This window comes from Salmo salar, chromosome 15 (genome assembly GCF_965601325.2).
Source record: "Salmo salar chromosome 15, fSalSal1, whole genome shotgun sequence".
NCBI lineage: Eukaryota > Metazoa > Chordata > Actinopteri > Salmoniformes > Salmonidae > Salmo > Salmo salar.
Genome location: NC_138305.1, coordinates 54213259 through 54240000, shown reverse-complemented (window position 1 = coordinate 54240000; position 26742 = coordinate 54213259). Strand labels below are relative to the sequence as shown.

Below are 26742 nucleotides of genomic sequence, written 5' to 3'. Positions count from 1 at the left end.
TACGCTGACAGACACAGCAAACCTTCTTGCCACAGCTCGCATTGATGTGCTATCCTGGATGAGCTGCACTACCTGAGCCACTTGTGTGGGTTGTAGACGCCGTCTCATGCTACCACTAGAGTGAAAGCACCGCCAGCATTCAAAAGTGACCAAAACATCAGCCAGGAAGCATAGGAACTGAGAAGTGGTCTGTGGTCCCCACCTGCAGAACCACTCCTTTATTGGGGGGTGTCTTGCTAATTGCCTATAATTTTCACCTGTTGTCTATTCCATTTGCACAACTGCATGTGAAATTTATTGTCAATCAGTGTTGCTTCCTAAGTGGACAGTTTGATTTCACAGAAGTGTGATTGACTTGGAGTTACATTGTGTTGTTTAAGTGTTCCCTTTATTTTTTTGAGCAGTGTATATACATAAATAACACTTACATAAGAATTCAGACCATTTGCTCATTATTCTGTTGAAGCACCTTTGGTGACGCTACAAACTTGGCACACATGTACTTGGGGAGGTTATCCCTTTCTTCTCTACGTATCCTCTCAAGCGCCATCCCCGCTGCACAGCTATTTTCAGGTCTCTCCAGAGATGTTAGATTAGGTTCATGTCCGGGCTTTGGCTGGGCCACACAAGGACATTCAGAGACTTGTCCCAAAGCCACTCCTGCGTTGTCTTGGCTGTGTGCTTAGGGTCTTTGTCCTGTTGGAAGGTGAACCTTCGCCCAAGTCTAAGGTCCTGAGAGTTTGATCTGTTCATTTTTCCTCGATCCTGACTAGTCTTCCAGTCACTGCCACAGAAAAACATCCCCACTGCATGATGCTGCCACCACCATGCTTCACCGTAGGGATGGTGTCCTCCAGATGTGAAGCTTGATATTCAGGCAAAGAGTTCAATCTTGGTTTCATCAGACCAGAGAATCTTGTTTCTCATGATCTTAGTCCTTTAGGTGACTTTTGGCAATCTCCAAGCGGGCTGTCATGTGCCTTTTCCTGAGGAGTGGCTTCTGTCTGGCCCCTCTACCATAAAGGCCTGATTGGTGGAGTGCTGCAGAGATGGTTGTCCTTCTGGAAGGTTCTCTCATCTCCACAGAGGAACTCTAGAGTTCTGCCAGAGTGACCATCGGGTTCTTGGTCACCTCCCTGACCAAGGCCCTTCTCCCATGATTGTTCAGTGTGGCCGGGTGGCCAGCTCTAGGAGGAGTCTTGGTGGTTCCAAACTTCTTCAATTTAAGAATGATGAAGGCCACTGTGTTCTTGGAGAACTTCAATGCTGCAATTAACAAAATGACAAAAAAGTTGAGGGGTCTGGATACTTTCCTCTAGAATGCACTGTAGCTCTCTCTCTCTCACCTTCATTTTTGAAGACATTTATTTAACTATTGTCTCTCTGTCTCTTTGAGTCAACTACTCACCACATTTTATGCACTGCAGTGCTAGCTAGCTGTAGCGTATGCTTTCAGTGCTAGATTCATTCTCTGATCCTTTGAGTGTAAAGCATGTCTGTTCATGCTGCAAGATCTCTAATAGGTTGGAGGTCATCCTCTGGAAGTTGTCATAATTACTTTGTGTCTATGGAAGGGTGTGAGAACCATGAGCCTCCTAGGTTTCATATTGAAGACAGTGTACCCACAGGAGGATGAAAACTAGCTGACATCTGGCTACACCATGGTGCTATCCCAGAGAGTGCTGTTGAGACTGTCGTAGACCATCATTGCAAAACAGTGTCCTTTTGGTTTGGTAAACATGCATGGTCTGTGATTTAAGCCCAACTACTAGCAATCCCCTGATTTCATCACGATAACAAAACATATTCAATAGTCTTTGGAATAAGTCTGCAATCATCCTTAGCCTGTTACAGACATTCATTGAGTGAGTGAAATTATCTAGCTCAATTATGTAATAAATAATTCAATGAAAAATTACATCCAATTGATTACAGCATTACTCCAAAAATGGAGAAGGCAAGTGGCAGCAGGAGGAGATAGGAAATTGGTCTGTCTGCCCAATATAAAGGATCAAAACTGGCAAAGGAACAAAAATAGCATAAATAGGAAAGTATACCAGTTTAATTTGAGGATGGTGACATCTGTGTCATACAGATTGCAAAAAGCTGGGAAGAGATTTTTGATGTACCCCATGGCACAGTTGATATAGACAATGCAAGATTCAAGACTTTTTGTTTATTTCAACAAAAATTATTGTACAGAATTCTTGCCACCAACAAAATGTGGAATATTTAGGGCATACAATCATCACAGCTCTGCAGATTTTGTTGTGAGGATACAGAAGCAATAGACCATTTGTTCTAGTATTGCCTGTCCACCAATGCGCCAACAACCAACAAAATGAACAAAAGAGAAAAACAAAGGAAAACAACAACGAAAAAACTAAAGACATCAAGGAAAACAAAAATCAAAACAGCAAGGCTAACTAACTGTATGCGTTGGAGTGCATGTGTGGCACTGTTTACATGTGTGTGTGCACGTGTGCGTTTAAATGCGATTGTGTGTGTATGCATGTGTACGTGCGTACAAGCAGCCTCCAGCAAAAAGGTATTGGATGTAACAGCGGTCCCCTCAGTGTCATTCAAACATACTTTTTGTTGTTGTTTACTTTTACTTAATTTTTTACTTTTACCTTTGACTGTCATTCTATCCCTCGCCCAGCAACTTCACTCCCGCTTGTCTCCAGTTCCACATTTCAACCCACAATTTCCCTCAGCCCACCCCACTTATCTCTGCTGGCCACCCTCTTCAGATTTCTACCAGCCATATATCTTTCAACTATGCTGTGATGTTTAACACACAATTTAAATCTGTCTAATCTAATAGAATCCACAGATTGCAAGTTGAAGATAAATACTTTTACTAAGAGTATTAGTAATTGACTGACCAGGTCTCTCCAGATCTCCCAACAATGCTATTTCTAAGGTCAATTTTAGATGCATGTTATGTTTTTCATCCATTCCTTAACCTGAGAACAGAAACAGGCTACTGGGACAGTGGCAAGGCATTTTTTTTTCAAAATATATACTTTAATGTTCGCTAGCTGGACAGGCTAATGCAGCCAGGTACTAAACTGTAAACCAATCATAACATTTGTACCAGCCATGGTACTATCTCTACTGATCACGTTGCCAATCACATTACCTAGACAGCTGGTGACATCTCAAGAGAGATCTCCGTCTGACAAATTGTTATCGGGTAAGTTTTAAGTTATTTCTAATCGAACTATTTAGTTATAGAAACATGACACCATCAATGCAAGCTATAAAATGACTCCCAATTTAGAACACAGCAACCTTAGAAATGTAAGTAGAACAAGTAGATCTGGAGCAGATAGCTTTATCACTAGCTGCATGTCATTCCAGGACAAGGAGTTGTTTATTCCAAGTCATTTAAGTCAACAAACACACTGTGGTCAAATCTATTCTTGTTGGATTATGCAAGGCTTTAGCGAAGTCATTATTGTTTAGGAGTTATTACTTGAATTGCATGACTGATATAAAGTCAAATATTCTAACACTGCACTTTTCTTTCCCTGAAAGTGGATTTTCAGTCTAAAGACAAATAGGCAAAAATCCCACAATCTGTGCACGTAAATAGATTTTATGGACATTATATGATGTTTTAGGGTAATCACTTTTACCCTCTGAAAAATCTTTTGAAGCAATCGTTAACAATTTTATTTTAAAGGGACGGGGGATGTTTTATTGGAATGAATTGCGGATCACTTTAACAGGAGAGGATTTTCTGCAGGAGAGGATTTTATGTACTTCACTGTCTCAGTCATTGCCCTTCTCTCTGGCTCCACTAAGAGTTTCCACTGAAGCAGAGTGTATCAATATTAGAAATGCCCATGAAATTCTACGGATTCCTCCGTGTACTGTATATAATTTCACAGATATAGGGGGATTCCAACATCCCTCATCTCCTGTTTCCACCCTGCCCGACTCAGAATAAGATGACATATCACCTTTTACTGGCGACAAGACAGGTGTAATAAAACAAGACTGAAACATATATCCTCCCCTACAGCATGGTCCACTACATTGTTTTTACCCCCATCGTTGGTTGATGGATTTGGTCTGTATGAAAAAAGCAGGACACAGCTAGGCATAGTTGGCATCAGGCTACAGCAGATTAAAAGAAATGGCTGCCATTGAGAATACCCCCATATACTGCCCCTCTGTTACCTCTCATTATCAAAAGTAACAGTATCCCCATTCACATCCAGAGGTCGAATCTTATCATCCTCTCCATCTAGAGGAAGCATTACTGAGCAACATAAAGCAGGGCTACCTGTGGTGGCTGGGTCAGAGAGGTGGAGGATGTGCCTCCTTCTCACACCATGGATCTAGGCAACTCCAGCTGTGTTCACAACAGAAGCCAGGAAATAGCCCATTTCAAAAACAGACAAAAAGTATTGCTGTCAAAAAGATATAGCAAAATAGTATTTTTTACACAAGCAATAAGACTTTTCCTTTACTTTTATAAAGTAACAACAACTGGACAACTTTGATTCAGCAGCACTAGATTCTACTTTCAAGTTTAGGGTAACGAAATTAGGGTTTGAGATTGAGATTCCTCCCGCTGTTTTCTATTTACTTGAAGAGATAAAAATGCATAATAAAAACATTTATTCATGTTTTTCTGTGGAAATGAAACAAATCATTCTGGCAAGGCATGTGCAGCAGGGAGGGACACAATACTTTTGAAGACCTCTGGCTTTGTAGTTGGCTAGCAAGGCAAGAGAAATGTTTAAATCTTCAACATATTTCCCTAGGTGGTGGGGGGCCATACATAGCAAGCTATCTGCTTTAGTTTTCGAGATGATCAATCTCTGTCTAGGGAGGAGCTGGTTTTTACATATTCTGTATATTTATTTATTCTGAACACATTTCCGTTTGTTGGCAATGTAAATTCTTGCAATTTTTTTCAAAATACATACTATAATGTTCACTAGCTGGACAGGCACATGCAGCCGAGTACTAAACTGTAAAACAATCACAACTTGTGTACCAGCCATCGTTTTTTTGCCTTGTTGTAACTTATTTTTTTACTTGTTTTGTACATAATCTCTTATGACTGAAAATAACTTCTGGACATCAGAACACCGATTACTCACCACGAACTGGAAGAAGCTTTTTCCTTTAATGACTCCGATGAGTCCGACTTGAAGGATATACTGCTTTCCCGGGAACAGGCCCAAATCCCTGTCATTTGCATGAAGAGAAGACGGAAATAAAGGGGGCAGAAGTCGGGCTGCCTTCTGAGAATTCGTAGGCGAGCAAGTAAAACCCCACTGCCATCCGTTCTATTGGCAAACATGCAATCATTGGAAAATAAAACCGAAGACCAACGAGCAAAATTAAACTACCAACGGGACATTAAAAACTGGATAGAACAGCAGCCTCTGGAAAGACAAGGGCAGTCTATGTATATCTGTAAACAACAGCTGGTGCATGATATCTAAGGAAGTCTCAAGGTTTTGCTCACCTAAGGTAGAGTATCTCATAATAAGCTGTAGACCACACCATCTACCTAGAGAGTTTTCATCTGTATTTTTCGTAGCTGTCTACATACCACCACAGACCGATGCTGGCACTAAGACTGCACTCAATGAGCTGTATACGGCCATAAGCAAACAGGAAAACATTCATCCAGAGGCGACGCTCCTAGTGGCCGGGGACTTTAATGCAGGGAAACTTAAATTTGTCCTACCAAATTTGTTAAATGTGCATCCAGAGGGAAAAAAACTGTAGACAACTTTTACTCCACACACAGAGACATGTACAAATCTCTCCCCCGCCCTCCATTTGGCAAATCTGACCATAATTCTATCCTCCTGATTCCTGCTTACAAGCAAATATTAAAGCAGGAAGCACCAGTGACTTGGTCTGTAAAAAAGTGGTCAGATGAAGCAGATGCTAAGCTACAGGACTGATTCGCTAGCACAGTCTGGAATAAGTTCCGAGATTCTTCCAATGGCATTGAGGAGTACACCACATCAGTCACTGGCTTCATCAATAAGTGCATCAATGACATTGTCCCCACAGTGACTGTATGTACATACCCCAACCAGAAGCCATGGATTACAGGCAACATCCGCACTGAGCTAAAGGGTAGAGCTGCCACTTTCAAGGAGCGGGACTCTAACCTGGAAGCTTACAAGAAATCCCGCTATGCCCTCCGATGAACCATCTAACAGGCAAAACGTCAATACAGGACTAAGATCGAATTGTACGACACCGGCTCCGACGCTCATCGGATGTGGCAGGTCTTGCAAACTATTAGACTACAAAGAACAGCACAGCCGAGAGCTGCCCAGTGACACGAGCCTACCAGACGAGCTAAATTACTTCTATGCTCGCTTCGAGGCAAGTAACACTGAAATATGCATGAGAGCATCAGCTGTTCTGGAAGACTGTGTGATCACACTCTCCACAGCCGATGTGAGTAAGACCTTTAAACAGGTCAACATTCACAAGGACGCAGGGCCAGACGGATTAGCAGGACGTGCACTCCGAGCATGCGCTGAACAATTGGCAAGTGTCTTCACTGACAATTTCAACCTCTCCCTGTCTGAGTCTGTAATACCAACATCTTTCAAGCAGACCACCATAGTCCTTGTGCCCAAGAACACCAATGTAACCTGCCTAAATGACTACTGACCCATAGCACTCATGTTTGTAGCCATGAAGTGCTTTGAAATGCTGATCATGGCTCACACCAACAGCCCTAATAGATCCAAAGATGATGCAATCTCTATTGCACTCCACACTGCCCTGTCCCACCTGGACAAAAGGAACACCTATATGAGAATGCTATTCATTGACTACAGCTCAGCGTTCAACACCATCGTGCCATCAAAGCTCATCACTAAGCTAAGGACCCTGCAACTGGATCCTGGACTTCCTGATAGGCCGCCCCCAGGTGGTAAGGGTAGGTAACAATACATCCGCCACGCTGATCCTCAACACTGGGGGCCCATCAAGGGTACGTGCTCAGTTCTCTCGTGTACTCCCTGTTCACTCATGTATGGCCAGGCACGAATCCAACACCATCATTAAGTTTGCCGATGACACAACAGTGGTAGGCCTGATCAATGACAACCACGAGACAGTCTGTAGGGAAGAGGTCAGAGACCTGGCCATGTGGTGCCAGGCTGTGTGGTGCCCTCAACGTGATCAAGACAAAGGAGATGATTGTGGACTACAGGAAAAGGAGGACTGAGCACGCCACCATTCTCATCGACAGGACTGTAGTTGAGCAGGTTGAGAGCTTCAAGGTTGTTGGTGTCCACATCATCAACAAACTAACGTGGTCCAAGCACACCAAGACAGTCGTGAAGAGGGCACGACAAAACCTATTCCCCCTCAGGAGACGGAAAAGATTTGGCATGGGTCCTCAGATCCTCAAAAGGTTCATCGAGAGCATTCTGACTGGTTGCATCACTGCCTGGTATGGCAACTGCTCGGCCTCCGACCGCAAAGCACTACAGAAGGTAGTGCGTATGGCCCAATATATCACTGGGGCCAAGCTTCCTGCCATCCAGGACCTCTATACCAGGCGGTGTCAGAGGAAGGCCCTAAAAATTGTCAAAGACTCCAGCCACCCTAGTCATAGACTGTTCTCTCTGCTACTGCATGGCAAGCGGTACCGGAGCGCCAAGTCTAGGTCCAAGATGCTTCTAAACAGTTTCTACCCCCAAGCCATAAGACTCCTGAACATCTAATCAAATGGCTACGCAGACTATTTGCATTGCCCCCCCCCCCCCCCCCCTTTCACGCTGCTGCTACTCTGTTATTATCTATGCATAGTTACAATAACTCTAACTAAATGTATATATTACCTCAATTACCACAACTAACCGGTGCACCCACATGTTGACTCTGTACCGGTACGCCCTGTACAGTAGGGGAAAAAAGTATTTGATCCCCTGCTGATTTTGTACGTTTGCCCACTGACAAAGAAAGGATCAGTCTATAATTTTAATGGTAGGTTTATTTGAACAGTGAGAGAAAGAATAACAACAAAAAAATCCAGAAAAACGCATGTCAAAAATGTTATGAATTGATTTGCATTTTAATGAGGGAAATAAGTATTTGACCCCCTCTCAATCAGAAAGATTTCTGGCTCCCAGGTGTCTTTTATACAGGTAACGAGCTGAGATTAGGAGCACACTCTTAAAGGGAGTGTTCCTAATCTCAGCTTGTTACCTGTATAAAAGACACCTGTCCACAGAAGCAATCAATCAATCAGATTCCAAACTCTCCACCATGGCCAAGACCAAAGAGCTCTCCAAGGATGTCAGGGACAAGATTGTAGACCTACACAAGGCTGGAATGGGCTACAAGACCATCACCAAGCAGCTTGGTGAGAAGGTGACAACATTTGGTGCGATTATTTGCAAATGGAAGAAACACAAAAGAACTGTCAATATCCCTCGGCCTGGGGCTCCATGCAAGATCTCACCTCGTGGACTTGCAATGATCATGAGAACGGTGAGGAATCAGCCCAGAACTACATGGGAGGATCTTGTCAATGATCTCAAGGCAGCTGGGACCATAGTCACCAAGAAAACAATTGGTAACACACTACGCCGTGAAGGACTGAAATCCTGCAGCGCCCGCAAGGTCCCCCTGCTCAAGAATACATATACATACCCGTCTGAAGTTTGTCAATGAACATCTGAATGACTCAGAGGACAACTGGTGAAAGTGTTGTGGTCAGATGAGACCAAAATGGAGCTCTTTGACATCAACTCAACTCGCCGTGTTTGGAGGAGGAGGAATGCTGCCTATGACCCCAAGAACACCATCTCCACCGTCAAACATGGAGGTGGAAACATTATGCTTTAGGGGTGTTTTTCTGCTAAGGGGACAGGACAACTTCACCGCATCATTTGACGGGGCCATGTACTGTCAAATCTTGGGTGAGAACCTCCTTCCCTCAGCCAGGGCATTGAAAATGGGTCGTGGATGGGTATTCCAGTTTGACAGTGACCCAAAACACACGGCCAAGGCAACAAAGGAGTGGCTCAAGAAGAAGCACATTAAGGTCCTGGAGTGGCCTAGCCAGTCTCCAGATCTTAATCCCATAGAAAATCTGTGGAGGGAGTTGAAGGTTCGAGTTGCCAAACGTCAGCCTCGAAACCTTAATGACTTGGAGAAGATCTGCAAAGAGGAGTGGGACAAAATCCCTCCTGAGATGTGTGCAAACCTGGTGGCCAACTACAAGAAACGTCTGACCTCTGTGATTGCCAACAACGGTTTTGCCACCAAGTACTAAGTCATGTTTTGCAGAGGGGTCAAATACTTATTTCCCTTATTAAAATGGAAATCATTTTACAACATTTTTTACATGTGTTTTTCTGGATTTTTTGTTGTTATTCTGTCTCACTGTTCAAGTGAACCTACTTTTAAAATTATAGACTGATAATTTCTTTGTAAGTGGGCAAACGTACAAAATCAGCATGGATCAAATACTTTTTTCCCCCACTGTATATAGCCTCGCTATTGTTATTTTACTGCTGCTATTTAATTATTTGTACTTGTATTTCTTCTTATTATTTTTAAGTGTATTCGGCGCATGTGACAAATACGATTTGATTTGGTAATATCGCTGCTGATCACGTTGCCAATTACCTTATATAGACAGCTGGTGACAAATCTCAAGAAAGATCTCCGTCTGACAAATTGCTATCAGGTAAGTCTTTAAGCTTTTTCCAATCTAACTATTTAGTTATGGAAACATGATACCATCAGTGCAAGCTATAAAATGCCTCCCAACTTATAACACAGCTGATATAGTAATTTAGCAAGCTTGCTAGTGAGCTAGCTAGTTGCAACAAGTAGATCTGTAGCAAATAGCTTTATCACTAGCTAGCATGTCATTCCGGGACACGGAGTTGTTTATTCCATGTAATAATTTAAGTCAACAAAAATATATATGACATGTAGTCTAAATCTAATATAGTCATCAGGGCAGAACCCATACATTTAATTCATACTGAAAAATGTAAAATGCCACATTAATAGTTGGAGTAGGATGATTGCAAAACACCCTGCCAGAGTCTATCAGGATGTTAATTTTCTAGCTCACAACTCCATTCCTTTTCTGTGAATATTTATGTTATTCATTCTTGTCTTTCACTTTTGTCTCACGTGGTCTATTCAGCTCTCATGTGTCCTGCTCTCAGAGCTCAAACACAGTGCTATTAACCAATCATGGGCTGATTCACTCACCTGTGAGGAGAACCATCCTGCTGCAGTTTGAACAAGGCCTGCCATCAGTATTTAGACATTGGGACCACATGCATTTGCCTGTTGTCTTTTCTTTGTTGGTTTTGTCTTACACAGCCTAGTGCATTTTAAAGTTGAAGAAACACCAACTACACATGCTTTTTTTGAGCATCTCAAAGACTAAATTCAATGTAGAATTAGTTTAACAAGTCCCTGTCAGGAGCCCAGGCTTATGCCATAGATGATAGTTCTCGTCTCTGGACCACACAATATTTAGACTGCATTCTTCTAAGGGACTTGTCTCTCTCGGTCAGCTACATTGGTGACCAGGGTGGGATCCTTTCGATATGCCTATGGGGCCAGGGCACACACATTCTCCTAAAGAGAAGGGGCAATACTGAAGCATGCATTGATGACCGTTCTCCATCAGAGGCCCAGCCTTTTGGCATAGATCAGGGATGGGCAACTGCCCCCACCCCACCTTTTGAAGACCCTCAGATGAATTTCCCAAGAATGTATATTTTTTGGAACTCAGTCATGATCTGAACTTATTGTTGTGAGTTAGAATAGTAGAATACACAAGGTGCAATTTGTATTGCACCTTTTTTTTATGTCAGTAACTAATAGTCAGTCAATTAGCCCATGTCAGCTAACATTTTTTTGATTTCTAAGTTAATTTAGCAGCCAGCTATCTAAACTTATCATGGTCGAATTACCGGCCGAGGGGCCCACATTGATTTTGTTAGTCAGTCTCGCTCAGATATTAAATTCAAAACTGCAAACATTTCTCTCCACCCAACAGCAACATTTGTGGAATTGCTTGAAATTAGTTATAAAATAGCAACATTTTCTATACACCGCTTGGCAAATTTTTTAGAATTGCAAAAAAAAAAGAAAAAAGATCTCCGCTTTCAAGAGGGGGGTCACTAAAATGTTTTGCTTGCAGTGTGTGTGTGGGGGGGATGGATATGGGTACTCAGGGCCTGCGAGCAACTGCAGCCCCTCATTAGGACTTCTGTTTTTTTGTGGCCCCCACCCCCATCAAAGTTGCCCATCCCTGGCATAGATGGTAAAGCTCTCATTTATGGACTGCAACATTGTAAGACTGTGCCCTCCACGACACTTGATATACATTGATTGGTAAGTTAAACTATATTTAGATACTTCAAATACTGCCTGAGACACCTTTGCTATTTGTCTCTGTGAAACACTAAATGTGATTGTGTTCTTTGTTGTAATGTATATGCATGAAACGTACATTATGGAAAACACGTCTCATAGTCAGTAGAATAATGAATGGATTGGCAAGGTTTTGGGACCTTCAACTTTTAGAAGGTTAGAAGGAAAGTTAATATACTCACATTCACTGGACATTGAGTATTTGAAACTCAGACATTCATTTCCCAACTGCTGTTTCTATAATTCTACAGGCTCTATTATTATCCATACCTTATATTCCAATGGATCCAACATTATGCATGCCCACCATGGTATTGGGCAGCAGTTATTTGAGAACTCATCTGGTTTAGAAATCAAACTCGGGTTATCTTACTGCCGAGCACATTGTACAACTGTTTTTAGAGAAGAGTGTATAGCAAGGTATGCTATAAGTGCAAGCTATGCCACATGTATTGGCTAATATGCATATATAGCTGTTGTTTTTTAAACCTCCACTCTAACATACAGTATCAGTCAAATGTTTGGACACACCTACTCATTCAAGGGATTTTCTTTATTTTGACTATTTTCTACATTGTAGAATAATAGTGAAGACATCAAAACTATGAAATAACACATATGAAATCATGTAGTCACCAAAAAAGTGTTAAACAAATCAAAATACATTTTATATTTGAGATTCTTCAAAGTAGCCACCCTTTGCCTTGATGACAGCTTTGGACACTCTTGGCATTCTCTCAACCGGCTTCATGAGGTAGTCACCTGGAATGCATTTCAATTAATAGGTGTGTCTTGTTAAAAGTTAATTTTGGTTGTGATAAGGTAGGGCTGGTATACAGAAGATAGCCCTATTTGGTAAAAGACCAAGTCCATATTATGGAATTAACAGCTGAAATAAGCAAAGAGAAACTACAGTCCATCATTACTTTAAGACATACAGTTCAGTCAATACAGAACATTTCAAGAACTTTGAAAGTTTCTTCAAGTGCAGTCGCAAAAACCATCAAGTGCTGTTTTTATTATATATATTTTTTTATTTCACCTTTTATTTAACCAGGTAGGCAAGATGAGAACAAGTTCTCATTTACAATTGCGACCTGGCCAAGATAAAGCAAAGCAGTTCGACACATACAACAACACAGAGTTACACATGGAGTAAAACAAACATACAGTCAATAATGCAGTAGAAAAATAAGTCTATATACAATGTGAGCAAATGAGGTGAGATAAGGGAGGTAAAGGCAAAAAAGGCCATGGTGGCAAAGTAAATACAATATAGCAAGTAAAACACTGGAATGGTAGATTTGTAGTGGAAGAAAGTGCAAAGTAGAAATAGAAATAATGGGGTGCAAAGGAGCAAAATAAATAAATACAGTAGGGGAAAAGGTAGTTGTTTGGGCTAAATTATAGATGGGCTATGTACAGGTGCAGTGATCTGTGAGCTGCTCTGACAGCTGGTGCTTAAAGCTAGTGAGGGAGATAAGTGTTTCGAGTTTCAGAGATTTTTGTCATTGGCAGCAGAGAACTGGAAGGAGAGACGGCCAAAGGAGGAATTGGCTTTGGGGGTGACCAGAGAGATATACCTGCTGCAGCGCGTGCTACAGGTGGGCGCTGCTATGGTGACTAGTGAGCTGAGATAAGGGGGGACTTTACCTAGCAGGGTCTTGCAGATGACCTTGAGCCAGTGGGTTTGGCGACGAGTATGAAGCGAGGGCCAGCCAATGAGTGTACAGGTCGCAGTGGTGGGTAGTATATGGGGCTTTGGTGACAAAGCGTATGGCACTGTGATAGACTGCATCCAGTTTATTGAGTAGGGAATTGGAGGCTATTTTGTAAATGACATCGCCGAAGTCGGGGATCGGTAGGAAGGTCAGTTTTACGAGGGTATGTTTGGCAGCATGAGTGAACGATGCTTTGTTGTGAAATAGGAAGCCAATTCTAGATTTAACTTTCGATTGGAGATGTTTGATGTGAGTCTGGAAGGAGAGCTTACAGTCTAACCAGACACCTAGGTATTTGTAGTTGTCCACATATTCTAAGTCAGAACCGTCCAGAGTAGTGATGCTGGACGGGCGGGCAGGTGCGGGCAGCGATCGGTTGAAGGGCATGCATTTAGTTTTACTTGTATATTAGAGCAGTTGGAGGCCACGGAAGGAGAGTTGTATGGCATTGAAGCTCGTCTGGTGGGTAGTTAACCTGTTAGGGCTAGGGGGCAGTATTGACACGGCTGGATAAAAAAACATACCCGATTTAATCTGGTTACCACTCCTACCCAGTAACTAGAATATGCATATACTTATTACATATGGATAGAAAACACCCTAAATTTTCTAAAACTGTTTGAATGGTGTCTGTGAGTATAACAGAACTCATTTGGCAGGCAAAACCCTGAGACATTTTCTGACAGGAAGTGGATACCTGATGTGTTGTATTACCTTTAAACCTATCCCATTGAAAAACACAGGGGCTGAGGAATATTTTGGCACTTCCTATTGCTTCCACTAGATGTCACCAGCCTTTACAAAGTGTTTTGAGTCTTCTGGAGGGAGATCTGACCGAACAAGAGCCATGGAACGATGATGTCCCATTAGACACCTGGCGCGCGAGTTCATGTTGGGTACCCTCGTTCCAATACGTTATAAAAGAGTATGCATTCGTCCACCTTGAATATTATTCATGTTCTGGTTAAAAAAGGCCCTAATGATTTATGCTATACAACGTTTGACATGTTTGAACGAACGTAAATATATTTTTTCCCCTCGTTCATGACGAGAAGTCCGGCTGGCTTAGATCATGTGCTAACAAGACGGAGATTTTTGGACATAAATGATGAGCTTTTTTGAACAAAACTACATTCGTTATGGACCTGTGATACCTGGAAGTGACATCTGATGAAGAGAATCAAAGGTAATGGATTATTTACATAGTATTTTCGATTTTAGATCTCCCCAACATGACGTCTAGTCTGTATCGCAACGCGTATTTTTCTGGGCGCAGTGCTCAGATTATTGCAAAGTGTGATTTCCCAGTAAGGTTATTTTTAAATCTGGCAAGTTGATTGCGTTCAAGAGATGTAAATCTATAATTCTTTAAATGACAATATAATATTTTACCAATGTTTTCTAATTTTAATTATTTAATTTGTGACGCTGACTTGACTGCCGGTTATTGGAGGGAAACGATTTCCTCAACATCAATGCCATAGTAAAACGCTGTTTTTGGATATAAATATGAACTTGATAGAACTAAAAATGCATGCATTGTCTAACATAATGTCCTAGGAGTGTCATCTGATGGAGATTGTAAAAGGTTAGTGCATCATTTTAGCTGGTTTTATGGTTTTGGTTACCCTGTCTTTGAATTGACAAAACATTACACACAACTCTTGTAAATGTACTGTCCTAACATACTCTAAATTTATGCTTTCGCCGTAAAACCTTTTTGAAATCGTAAAACGTGGTTAGATTAAGGAGATGTTTATCTTTCAAAGGGTGTAAAATAGTTGTATGTTTGAAAAATTTGAATTTTGACATTTATTTGGATTCAAATTTGCCGCTCTTGAAATGCACCTGCTGTTGATGGAGTGCACCACGGGTGGCACGCTAGCGTCCCACCTAGCCCATAGAGGTTAACACAGTGTCCAAAGAAGGGCCAGAAGTATACAGAATGGTGTCGTCTGCATAGAGGTGGATCAGAGACTCACCAGCAGCAAGAGCAACATCATTGATGTATACAGAGAAAAGAGTTGGCCCAAGAATTGAACCCTGTGGCACCCCCATAGAGACTACCAGAGGCCCGGACAACAGGCCATCCAATTTGACACATTGAACTCTGTCAGAGAAGTAGTTGGTGAACCAGGCGAGGCAATCATTTGAGAAACCAAGGCTGTTGAGTCTGCCGATGAGGATGTGGTGATTGACAGAGTCGAAAGCCTTGGCCAGGTCAATGAATACGGCAGCACAGTATTGTTTCTTATCGATGGCAGTTACGATATCGTTTAGGACCTTGAGCGTGGCTGAGGTGCACCCATGACCAGCTCTGAAACCAGATTGCATAGCGGAGAAGGTGCGGTGGGATTCGAAATGGTCGGTAATCTGTTTGTTGACTTGGCTTTCGAAGACCTTAGAAAGGCAGGGTAGGATAGATATAGGTCTGTAGCAGTTTGGGTCAAGAGTGTCCCCTCCTTTGAAGAGGGGGATGACGGCAGCTGCTTTCCAATCTTTTGGAATCTCAGACGACATGAAAGAGAGGTTGAACAGGCTAGTAATAGGGGTTGCAACAATTTCGGCAGATCATTTTAGAAAGAAAGGGTCCAGATTGTCTAGCCCGGCTGATTTGTAGGGGTCCAGATTTTGCAGCTCTTTCAGAACATCAGCTGACTGGATTTGGGAGAAGGAGAAATGGGGAAGGCTTGGGCGAGTAGCTGTGGGGGGTGCAGTGCTGTTGACCGCGGTAGGGGTTACCAGGTGGAAAGCATGGCCAGCCGTAGAAAATTGCTTATTGAAATTCTCAATTATAGTGGATTTATCGGTGGTGACAGAGTTTCCTATCCTCAGTGCAGTGGGCAGCTGGGAGGAGGTGTTCTTATTCTCCATGGACTTTACAGTGTCCCAGAACTCTTTTGAGTTTGTGTTGCAGGAATCAAGTTTCTGCTTGAAAAAGCTAGCCTTAGCTTTTCTAACTGCCTGCTATGATGACACTGGCTCTCATGAGGACCACCACAGGAAAGGAAGACCCAGAGTTACCTCTGCTGCAGAGGATAAGTTAGAGTTAACTGCACCTCAGAAATTGCAGCCCAAATAAATGCTTCACAGAGTACAATAACAGACCCATCTCAACATCAACTGTCCAGAGGAGACGGCACGAATCAGGCCTTCATGGTCGAATTGCTGCAAAGAAACCACTACTAAAGGACACCAATAAGAAGAAGAGACTTGCTTGCACCAAGAAACATGCGCAATGGACATTAGACTGGTGGAATCTGCCCTTTGGTCTAATGAGTCCAAATTTGAGATGCTTGGTTCCAACCGCCGTGGTTTTGTCAGATGCAGAGTAGGTAAACGAATGATCTCCACATGCGTGGATCCCACCGTGAAGCATGAGGAGGAGGTCTGATAGTGTAGGGGTGCTTTGCTGGTGACACTGCCTGTGATTTATTTAGAATTCAATGCACATTTAACCAGCATGGCTTCCACAGCATTCTGCAGGGATACGCCATCCCATCTGGTTTACACTTTGTGGGACTATCATTTGTTTTTCAACATGACAATGACCCAAAATACACCTCCAGGTTGTGTAAGGGCTATTTGACCAAGAAGGAGTTTGATGGAGTGCTGCATCAAATGACCTGGCCTCCACAATCACCCGACCTCAACCTAATTGAGATGGTTTGGGATTCCTCCACAGAGTGAAGGAAAAGCAACCAACAAGTGCTCAGCATATGTGGGAACTCCTTCAAGACTGTTGGAAAAGCGTTCCTTATGAAGTTGGTTGAGAGAATGCCAAGAGTGTGCAAAGCTGTTATCAAGTCAAAGGGTGGCTACTTTGAAGAATCTCAAATATGATTTTTTAACACTTTTTTTGGTTAGTACATGGTTCCATATGTGTTTTTCTTAGTTGTGATGTCTTCACTATTATTCTACAATGTAGAAAATAGTCAAAATAAAGAAAAACCTTGAATTAGTAGGTGTGTCCAAACTTATGACTGGTTCTGTACATGACACAAACACACCTTTCTATCAACGTGCTTGGGTTTCAATGCAAAGTATACTGCTCAAAAAAATAAAGGGAACACTTAAACAACACATCCTAGATCTGAATGAAAGAAATAATCTTATTAAATACTTTTTTCTTTACATAGTTGAATGTGCTGACAACAAAATCACACAAAAATAAAAAATTGAAATCCAATTTATCAACCCATGGAGGTCTGGATTTGGAGTCACACTCAAAATTAAAGTGGAAAACCACACTACAGGCTGATCCAACTTTGATGTAATGTCATTAAAACAACTCAAAATGAGGCTCAGTATGACATCCCTACAACGCCTGGGCATGCTCCTGATGAGGTGGCGGATGGTCTCCTGAGGGATCTCCTCCCAGACCTGGACTAAAGCATCCGCCAACTCCTGGACAGTCTGTGGTGCAACGTGGCGTTGGTGGATGGAGCGAGACATGATGTCCCAGATGTGCTCAATTGGATTCAGGTCTGGGGAACGGGCGGGCCAGTCCATAGCATCAATGCCTTCCTCTTGCAGGAACTGCTGACACACTCCAGCCACATGAGGTCTAGCATTGTCTTGCATAAGGAGGAACCCAGGGCCAACCGCACCAGCATATGGTCTCACAAGGGGTCTGAGGATCTCATCTCGGTACCTAATGGCAGTCAGGCTACCTCTGGCGAGCACATGGAGGGCTGTGCGGCCCCCCAAAGAAATGCCACCCCACACCATGACTGACCCACCGCCAAACCGGTCATGCTGGAGGATGTTGCAGGCAGCAGAACGTTCTCCACGGCGTCTCCAGACTCTGTCACGTCTGTCACGTGCTCAGTGTGAACCTGCTTTCATCTGTGAAGAGCACAGGGCACCAGTGGCGAATTTGCCAATCTTGGTGTTCTCTGGCAAATGCCAAACGTCCTGCACGATGTTGGGCTGTAAGCACAACCCCCACCTGTGGACGTCGGGCCCTCATACCACCCTCATGGAGTCTGTTTAAGACCGTTTGAGCAGACACATGCACATTTGTGGCCTGCTGGAGGTCATTTTGCAGGGCTCTGGCAGTGCTTCTCCTGCTCCTCCTTGCACAAAGGTGGAGGTAGCGGTCCTGCTGCTGGGTTGTTGCCCTCCTATGGCCTCCTCCACGTCTCCTGATGTACTGGCCTGTCTCCTGGTAGCGCCTCCATGCTCTGGACACTACGCTGACAGACACAGCAAACCTTCTTGCCACAGCTCATATTGATGTGCCATCCTGGATGAGCTGCACTACCTGAGCCACTTGTGTGGGTTGTAGACTCCGTCTCATGCTACCACTAGAGTGAAAGCACCGCCAGCATTCAAAAGTGACCAAAACATCAGCCAGGAAGCATAGGAACTGAGAAGTGGTCTTTGGTCCCCACCTGCAGAACCACTCCTTTATTGGGGGTGTCTTGCTAATTGCCTATAATTTCCACCTGTTGTTTAACCCATTTGCATATTCCATGTGAAATTTATTGTCAATCAGTGTTGCTTTCTTAGTGGACAGTTTGATTTCACAGAAGTGTGATTGACTTGGAGTTACATTGTGTTGTTTAAGTGTTCCCTTTATTTTTTTGAGCAGTGTATATGATTGAATGTCTATTTAAGCATGCAGCTAGTTACTTGAAATGAGAAATATAATCATGCCAAAACATGATAAAAAAATGTAGTTCACTGACAGAGAGAAAGTAAGCACAAATTGACATTTACAGTAGCTGGCTAGGCTAGTCAAACTGTAACATTGGCTAGCTTTCAATAAATTGGCTAAATGGTCAATGGAGTTACTTCTTCATAAGATCAAGACAATTCATATTGCATGCTGGGTATTTCAAATGCACTCGAAAAATGAAATATTATTTATAGATATATGTAACGGCTTTCTTTGGAAGAATGGGACCAAAGTGCAGCGTGGAACGTGTTCATGATTTTCATTATCAAAAACACTCAAACAAAAATAACAAAACGAAAAGCCAAACAGTTCTGTCAGGTACACTATACAAAACAGAAAACAACTACCCAACAACACAGGTGGGAAAAGGCTGCCTAAGTATGATTCCCAATCAGAGACAACGATAGACAGCTGCCTCTGATTAGGAACCATACTCGGGCCAAAACAAAGAAATACATGACATAGAATGCCCACCCCACACCCTGACCTAACCAAATAGAGAAATAACACGGCTCTCTAAGGTCAGGGCGTGACAATATATCTGTTCCTCTTCATCAGACAGCAGCTCACCTTTTCACAAGAGTCTGTGTTTACATCATAGATAGAAGCAGGCCTTTGGCTGAAATTTAATTTAATGATCTCCTCTCTCGGGAGGGAATGATAAACTTCACGTTTTTTGGAGGCTGCTCGAGGGCCCTGGCTGCATTCTGGATCATCTCTTCCACTCTTAAGGTCACCCAGGGGTTGGTCTGAGAGAAATCATAAACCTGCATGCTTCTACGTGCCCTACGCTGCTCAACACTTGCCACGCCAACACTCAAGACCATCATCAGTCCAGCCTCATACCACCTTGTTCCACCTAAACCCTTCATTTCCCAAGACCTTCTCCATCAAAAGCGAAGGCCTTTGAAGAATTTATCAACCTTTGTTTTTCCTCTAGAGAACTTTGTTTTTGTACCAGTAAGGTTAAGGCTCTTAGGTATTGGGTCTGCTGTAGGTGTGTGAGATGAGTGGTTTCCCAAACACCTGTGCTGTGTTCTGTGCTACTTACCTGTATTGTGTTGTGTCACTGCCATAGGTTCACTCACGGGGCATCGCCCGTCAATCACAGCCTGCACGTCTCTTCCCACCACACCAGAGGGAATGGCCAACCTGGAGGGCACACACACACCAACACACACAATCTGCTCAGTTTACACATGGAAACACGCTCCGATCAGCTCAAACACAGATAATGTGTAAATAGCTAGAGGAATTTTGAAAATCTAATGGATGTGGCATTCCTGTACAAGTAGTGGTCAAATTAGCCCCTTGTACAGTACGAATACGATTTATTGCATAATGGGTTCCGGCTTCCAATAATACAAATCTAGTCTTGGTGGATGCATAAGAGCTATTTATTTAGCATCAATGCAATAGACAGCCTCAACTTAAGTCCTTATGATTTAATGTTTTGTGTTGGATGAATTTGATAAAGATTTTCAGAGCAGCATTACTAAAAAAAACTCTGATTCCTCTTATAACCCAGTGGAATCTGAATCTGAATATGACTGTCAAATGCCCTGCAAAGGGGATTTTGTTTCTAGACGTATCCATAGAACAGCCTACGAGATGCAGGGGAGGGGATCCCCGTATCTGGGCGGATTTCTGAGAGCTTTGCGTCAACGCTTCAACACGCCGTAAAATGGTTCCTCGGGTAGACCCCAACATGTCAATGTCTGCAAATCCTGTCTGATAAATAATAAAAATAAAAAAACAATGAGGTGCACTCACTACAAGTGTGGGAGCTCAAACTGAATATAAATGAAATGCACATCCATACCAATGTAGTCGTTACCCTGCAGCTGGAGCTTGCATCTCTAATCAAGATACAGTAGGTGTGATAGGTGGCAAAGGTTGGCATGTTACCAAGTCTGCCATCTAAATAGTGCCCAAGAGGGACAAAATAAAGATGACTCATGCACACTGAGTATGATGACGTTAGAAAATAGTTGTCTTACTGAATACAGTAAGTGAAGAGGGACAAAACAGTAGAATCAAAGAGCTACCTAAACTGTGCCATAACACAAGTAATTGCGTTCCACTAGTTTGAACAGACACAGAAAACACAGACACCTCCCAGACAGACAGCTGAATGGGTTTGCTTGACAGAAACATGGATAAATAGTGTGAAGCCCATTGTAGCAGTGTAGACCTCTCAACTACATTTAAGATAATTCAATCTGACAGAAAATAATTGTGATAAGAAAGTGTTTAATAACCTACTTCATATAATTACAACCTAGCGCACCTGCCAAACTCATTAGCTCTGTGATATTAGGGTGAAGGATTGAGCCGCATTTATGTAAATTGAGAGCTTGATGAAGTTATAATAAATCGGATAGCACTGGATTATGAGGCTTTATGAGGTAGAGACATTACATGTTTTTTAATTGTGTAGCTTCCTATTCTTGCAAAACGTTCAGTTCGAAAGACACATGAGTCATAAACATGTTAACTGCATAGGGAGATATGTGCAAGACAGATTGCTTTCTGCTTTTTTTGCAAGACTTCAGGGAATAAATGTTTGCTTTCTAACATAAATAGAGCCTTCAAATCAATTTCAGGCCTAACCTATTTTCATAATGATCTATCTCTATTCATCTAGCACTTGGATGTGCTATACACTGCAACAAAGAGCAGAAGGTATAAGAGGATTTCAATTCATTCACCCCTTAAAACCCTTGACTGCTCAAACTCATCAACACACACTCTCATCTATCAGAATTTGAATTTCATCTGTATAAATATGCAGAACATTCTTTGAACACAGTTAGTTTTCGACTAACGACACAAGCTAATGGTCGCTTTTTTCTTTAGCCCATATTGAAAGGAGGATTCTGCTTTTCCCATTAAGTGGCTAATGTTCCATAAGGTTGACAGATCATCACATTTGCACAGCTATTTTTGCTTCTGCGTTTGCCATCGTGCAAGATAAACAAAGTGCAAAGCAGAATCTTACACACAGGAAGAGGACTTGATCTCTCAGCCTCTTAGCAGCCACCTCTGCTTAAGGGACAGATCAACATTTACTGGGGGTTGTCAAACTTTTCTTTTGCTTCTGGGAGGGGTTATGTGTTTTTTGGGGGGGCACAGGGGAGGGTAGTGTGTTTTTTCTCTGGTTTATATTTGCTCTTCTGCTTGTATTTTCACTATAAACTATGGCTTGACTTACTTTTGATATTACCCTACAAAAATGTTTGTGAAGGTTTGGTATGGTGTGGCTATTATTAAGCTTTAGTTACTGCAGGCCTATGATACAAAGGCAGTGCGCCTCGGCGTTCCAACTGACTGAAGAATGTTTCAGTCCTACCAGAGTCACTCCTATAATCTAACAATATAATCCTTCTCTTTATACAAAATATTTGTATTGAAAATGAATGAATTACCCTCCTTCTGTAAATGCATGTCGGTGTTGTAGCGTTTCACCGGTATATCGCTCTCTCTCTGGGGTTAGGCCTAAGCTTCTCTTACGTTATACAGGCTATGTATTTATTTGAATATCAATATCATACAGTGGACACCTAAACCTTCGCATGCAATGCCCTGATAGATTTAGTGCTGAAATCTCTGACAGCTGAACTGTAATGTGGACAATTATTGTTTTAAGAAAGTAACCCCAAAATATTAAATAAAAAGAGGCTATACCTAGCTAGAAATACCCTAAAGACACTAGCAAGTGCGCAAGTCCAGTGTTACTTTTATTATGCCTGCACATCATGGTTCACCAGCAGCCCCAAACATCTAAATAATAAGCTACCAGCCAAACAAGCTTGTGAGAATTGTACTTCAACTCCCCCTCATACTCATCTGGAGGTTATTTCTGTGTCAGTATCTACTTAATGTGTCTGTATCTATGTAAAACATAAGGACCACAACGGAAATAAGTCCCCGACTTTATTGTGCAATCCTGGTCACTATAAAACATATTTGTGTATGAATTATTTTTAATTAACTGACAAATAAAATCAATCAATCAATCCAAACTGTGCAGTGGCCAATTGATGAATGGAAAGAGACATCTGTTACAAAACACTAAAAAGTTCAATAACATTTGGATGTTGTCAAGCCAAGCCTTCGATACTGGGTAAGCCTACAAGGTAGGGAGGGATGCATTTTCTGTTTGTAAAGATTGACATAGTCAATTTATTGTGGTGTTGAAAACACAAACCATGATATTGAAGTACCTGAAGTCAGTATGCAAGGTTTATTGGTTGCGTGGTGCATTGGCACAGAAACATTGGCACAGAAATTCGTTGCATATATTTTATATAATTATAAATATGACATCAAAATATTGAAAATCTGATTTTCCCCTAGCTAATCATTGTCTGCAGCTGGCTCTGATCGTAGTGTAATGAAACAGGCAGGGAGAGTGAGCTATTCTGTGGTGGTCGGCGAACCCACCACCTTCTGGCCTGTAACCTTGTGTGGCATCGACTGTGCCAGAAAAGCATACTGTAGTGGCAAAGTCGATATCCACATTTATAAACAGAGGGTAGCTACATTTGACCAGAACCCCCCCCCCCCCCCCCCAATCTCTCGTGGACAGACTGTGTAAATCGAGCATCTGACCAAATTACACCAGATTTTAGTTCTGTGAAATTAACATCTGCTAGGTATTTCTCACCTCATCCAGAGCCAAATCCTTTGACTTTCAAATGTTGAGATCTGAATGACTTCTACCTATTCCATAGAGAGAGATGGAGATAAATGGAGAGAACTCTGCTCCAAACACAGGGCCGGTAATTAGTAAACTGGCAAAAGGGAAATGGCTGCCAAGTGAGTCCGACTATCTTGGCTGCACTGTATCTCATTCTTAAAAATCACCAGAAGCTTTGCTTTGCTTCAGAATGCTTTGCTACAACGTGGATTGATTTAGAGATCATTGCTAATAATAATAGTAATACCGACAGGGAACACTTTGGTAAGGTGAAATATGCTATCTAATGTCCAGCCTTTAAATACGCTGATCAGGAGTGTGTGGGTTTCACAAGCTATCACCAGTTCCCTTAATCAATGACTACTGTTTAACCTAATGAGCATAGTTAGAATAACAAAGGCTGTATTCGGGAAATATTGGACCTCTATTTACGAGGTTTCAAGCTTTTTTGGATGTGGCTTGATTGTATGGTTGTTCCAATTCCCCAAAGAGCCAGCGTAGAAATGAACACTCTTCAGATCATAAATTCAACATTATTCATTTATTCCCCGGTCTCCATCAGAACGCTGATGAGGAAAACAAGGCATATTCAGAAATTCATACAGAAGGGGCATTTAACTCTTAACCTACGACAGGAATCATCAACTAGATTCAACCCCGGGCCAATTTTTTCTGGAGCGGATGGTCGGGGGGCCGGAACACAAATTCACTCTGGCTATCTACTCAGATTTCAGAGAACTTTTGTCTGAGTGTGCCAGAGCGCAGAATAACTGATGAATTTACGAATGTGCAACACTCGTTGAATATGACTGGTGTCAGTAAACGTCTGCAAAGACAAACTATTTCAATTGTTGCCAGCAGCACAGTTACAGTCACCAACACTCTGGATAACATGACAAGAGCCGAGTAAAGGCGAGTAAAATGGTTAAAGTGAGGTGTTATCTCATTTGTGTCTGGAAGTAGTGAGCAAGCTAGCCAACTTTACCCAGTTAGCTTGGGTGCTTGATTGCCATTGTGAGGTCAGAATGCTTGGATCAACTCTACTCCTTGGCCCGAGCGTCCAGTGTGCACTCTGAACGCTCCAAGTGTGAAACATTCCGAATTTACAAACGGACAATCTGACAATGCTCTGAATTTACGAACGCCCAGAGCAAACTCTGGCACTCCAGAGTGAATGTATGAACTCACACATAATTACAAATCATTTGTAGACAAAAAATTGACCGCAAATTGACTACAGATATAATATTTGACTAAAACATGTTCATTTCAAACCTTGCTTACATTTGTATATGATCACATCTCTCTATTATGAGTGGAAATACTTGGGAAAAGATTTCCAAAATTAAAATCAATTGGAGCTGATTTCCTGGTGTTTTGACAGTCTTTTATGTCCAACAATGAACATACCATTTTTTTTTTACTTGGGGGCCAAATAAAACCCTGCGCAGGATGCCATTTGGAGAACCCTGCCATTCGAGGTCCGGAGCCTGCTGGTTTTCTGTTCTACCAGACAATTAATTTGCAACCACCTGATGTTTCAGGTCGAAATCAGTCCCTGATTAGAGGAGAACAATGAAAAAATGCAGTGGAACTGGCTTTGAGCTCCAGAGTTGAGTTTGAGTGACATACAGTGTCCTTGAAGTTACAGCAAGCATGACAAAGAGGTTTATCAATATTTTTTAATTCTTCTCATCTTTGATATCAAAGACAACTTGATATCTCCAGAGCACTGGTGGAAAAATGTACCCAATTGTCATACTTGAGTAAAAGCAAAGGTACCTTAGAAGAAAATGACTCTAGTAAAAGTGAAAGTCACCCAGTAAAATCCTACTTGAGAAAAAGTTTAAAAGTATTTGGTTTTAAATATACTTAAGTATCAAAATGGAAAGTAAATGCTAAAATATAAAATGATATATAATAGTAAAATATAAAAGTATAAATCATTTCAAATTCCTTATTTTAAGCAAACCTGACGGCACCATTTTCTTGTTTTTTATTTATTTACGGATAGCCAGAGGCACACTCAGACATCATAATTTACAAATGAATCATGTGTTTAGTGAGTCAGAGGCTGTAGGGATAACCAGGGATGTTCTCTTGATAAGTTTGTGAATTACACCATTTTCCTGTCCTGCTAAGCATTCAAAATGTAACGAGTACTTTTGGATGTCCTGGAAAATGTATGGAGTAAAAAGTAGATCATTTTCTTTAGGAATGTAATCAAGTAAAAGTAAAAGTTGTCAAAATATAAATAGTCAAGTGAAGTACAGATACCCCCCAAAAATGACTTAAGTAGTACTTTCAAGTATTTTTTAAGTACTTTACACAACTGCTCCAGAGCCAGTATTTCCTAGATACAAATAGGTTTGAAACGTTCATCCCCCACATGTCACAGAGGAAAGAAATTCTAGTGCTGACGTTTTGGGGCCAGTTTTACACCATCCTAAGAGTCCTAAGACCATATTCTACTCCTTCACATGTATACCTTCAGATGCCCAACACTGAAAAATGTATCTTAAATAAAAGGCAATCAATGGTGATTTTCTCTCCGCCAACTGGATTAAACAGAACTTCCTGGAAAGCCATCTCCAGGCGCTAAACAGCACTAAGAGGTTGAATTTAAAAGGCGATTCCTCTTGGCGGACACACAGAGGTGTGGATTCTGCCTCCTCTCATCGGACGCTATTTATATCTGCTGTCTGTGATCATTCTCCCAGTGGCCACAATCAGACCGCCTGAGGAGGTGTGAGCTATTCGAAACGGATAGAGGATTGTATAGAGGCGTGTGTGTGTGTGTGTGTGTGTGTGTGTGTGTGTGTGTGTGTGTGTGTGTCAGTGAGAGATGGATATAGGATATAAGACTCACAACGATCAGGCTATGGATAATCAGGTGGAGGATTCTCCTTGGGTCAGGCTTCCATAATTTTCACCTCAGCAAAGGCCTTATTCCTGAGGTCATTCTGACCATCATAAGACCCTCCTGTAGGAAAGAGAGAGAAGGAAAACACCGTTTAATCTATGGGCTAGGCGGGACGAATTCGTCCCACCTACGTAACAGCCACTTGAAGCCTGTGGCGCGATTTTCAAAACCTTAAAAATCCTATTACTTCAATTTCTCAAACATATGACTATTTTACAGCTATTTAAAGACAAGACTCTCGTTAATCTAACCACACTGTCCGATTTCAAAAAGGCTTTACAACGAAAGCAAA

General features: G+C 42.0%; 1 protein-coding gene across 1 annotated transcript in view; it reads right to left on the bottom strand.

The window, feature by feature from the left end:
• LOC106596863 (leucine-rich repeat and fibronectin type-III domain-containing protein 2) overlaps positions 1-26742 on the bottom strand; it is a 198221-nt gene that overhangs the window by 58523 nt on the left and 112956 nt on the right. The window contains exons 3-4 of the mRNA XM_045695816.2: positions 26397-26510; positions 19877-19977 (exon numbers count right to left, since the gene is read on the bottom strand). The gene's annotated coding sequence lies outside the window, so the exon portion shown is untranslated. The remainder of the gene's footprint in view (positions 1-19876; positions 19978-26396; positions 26511-26742) is intronic.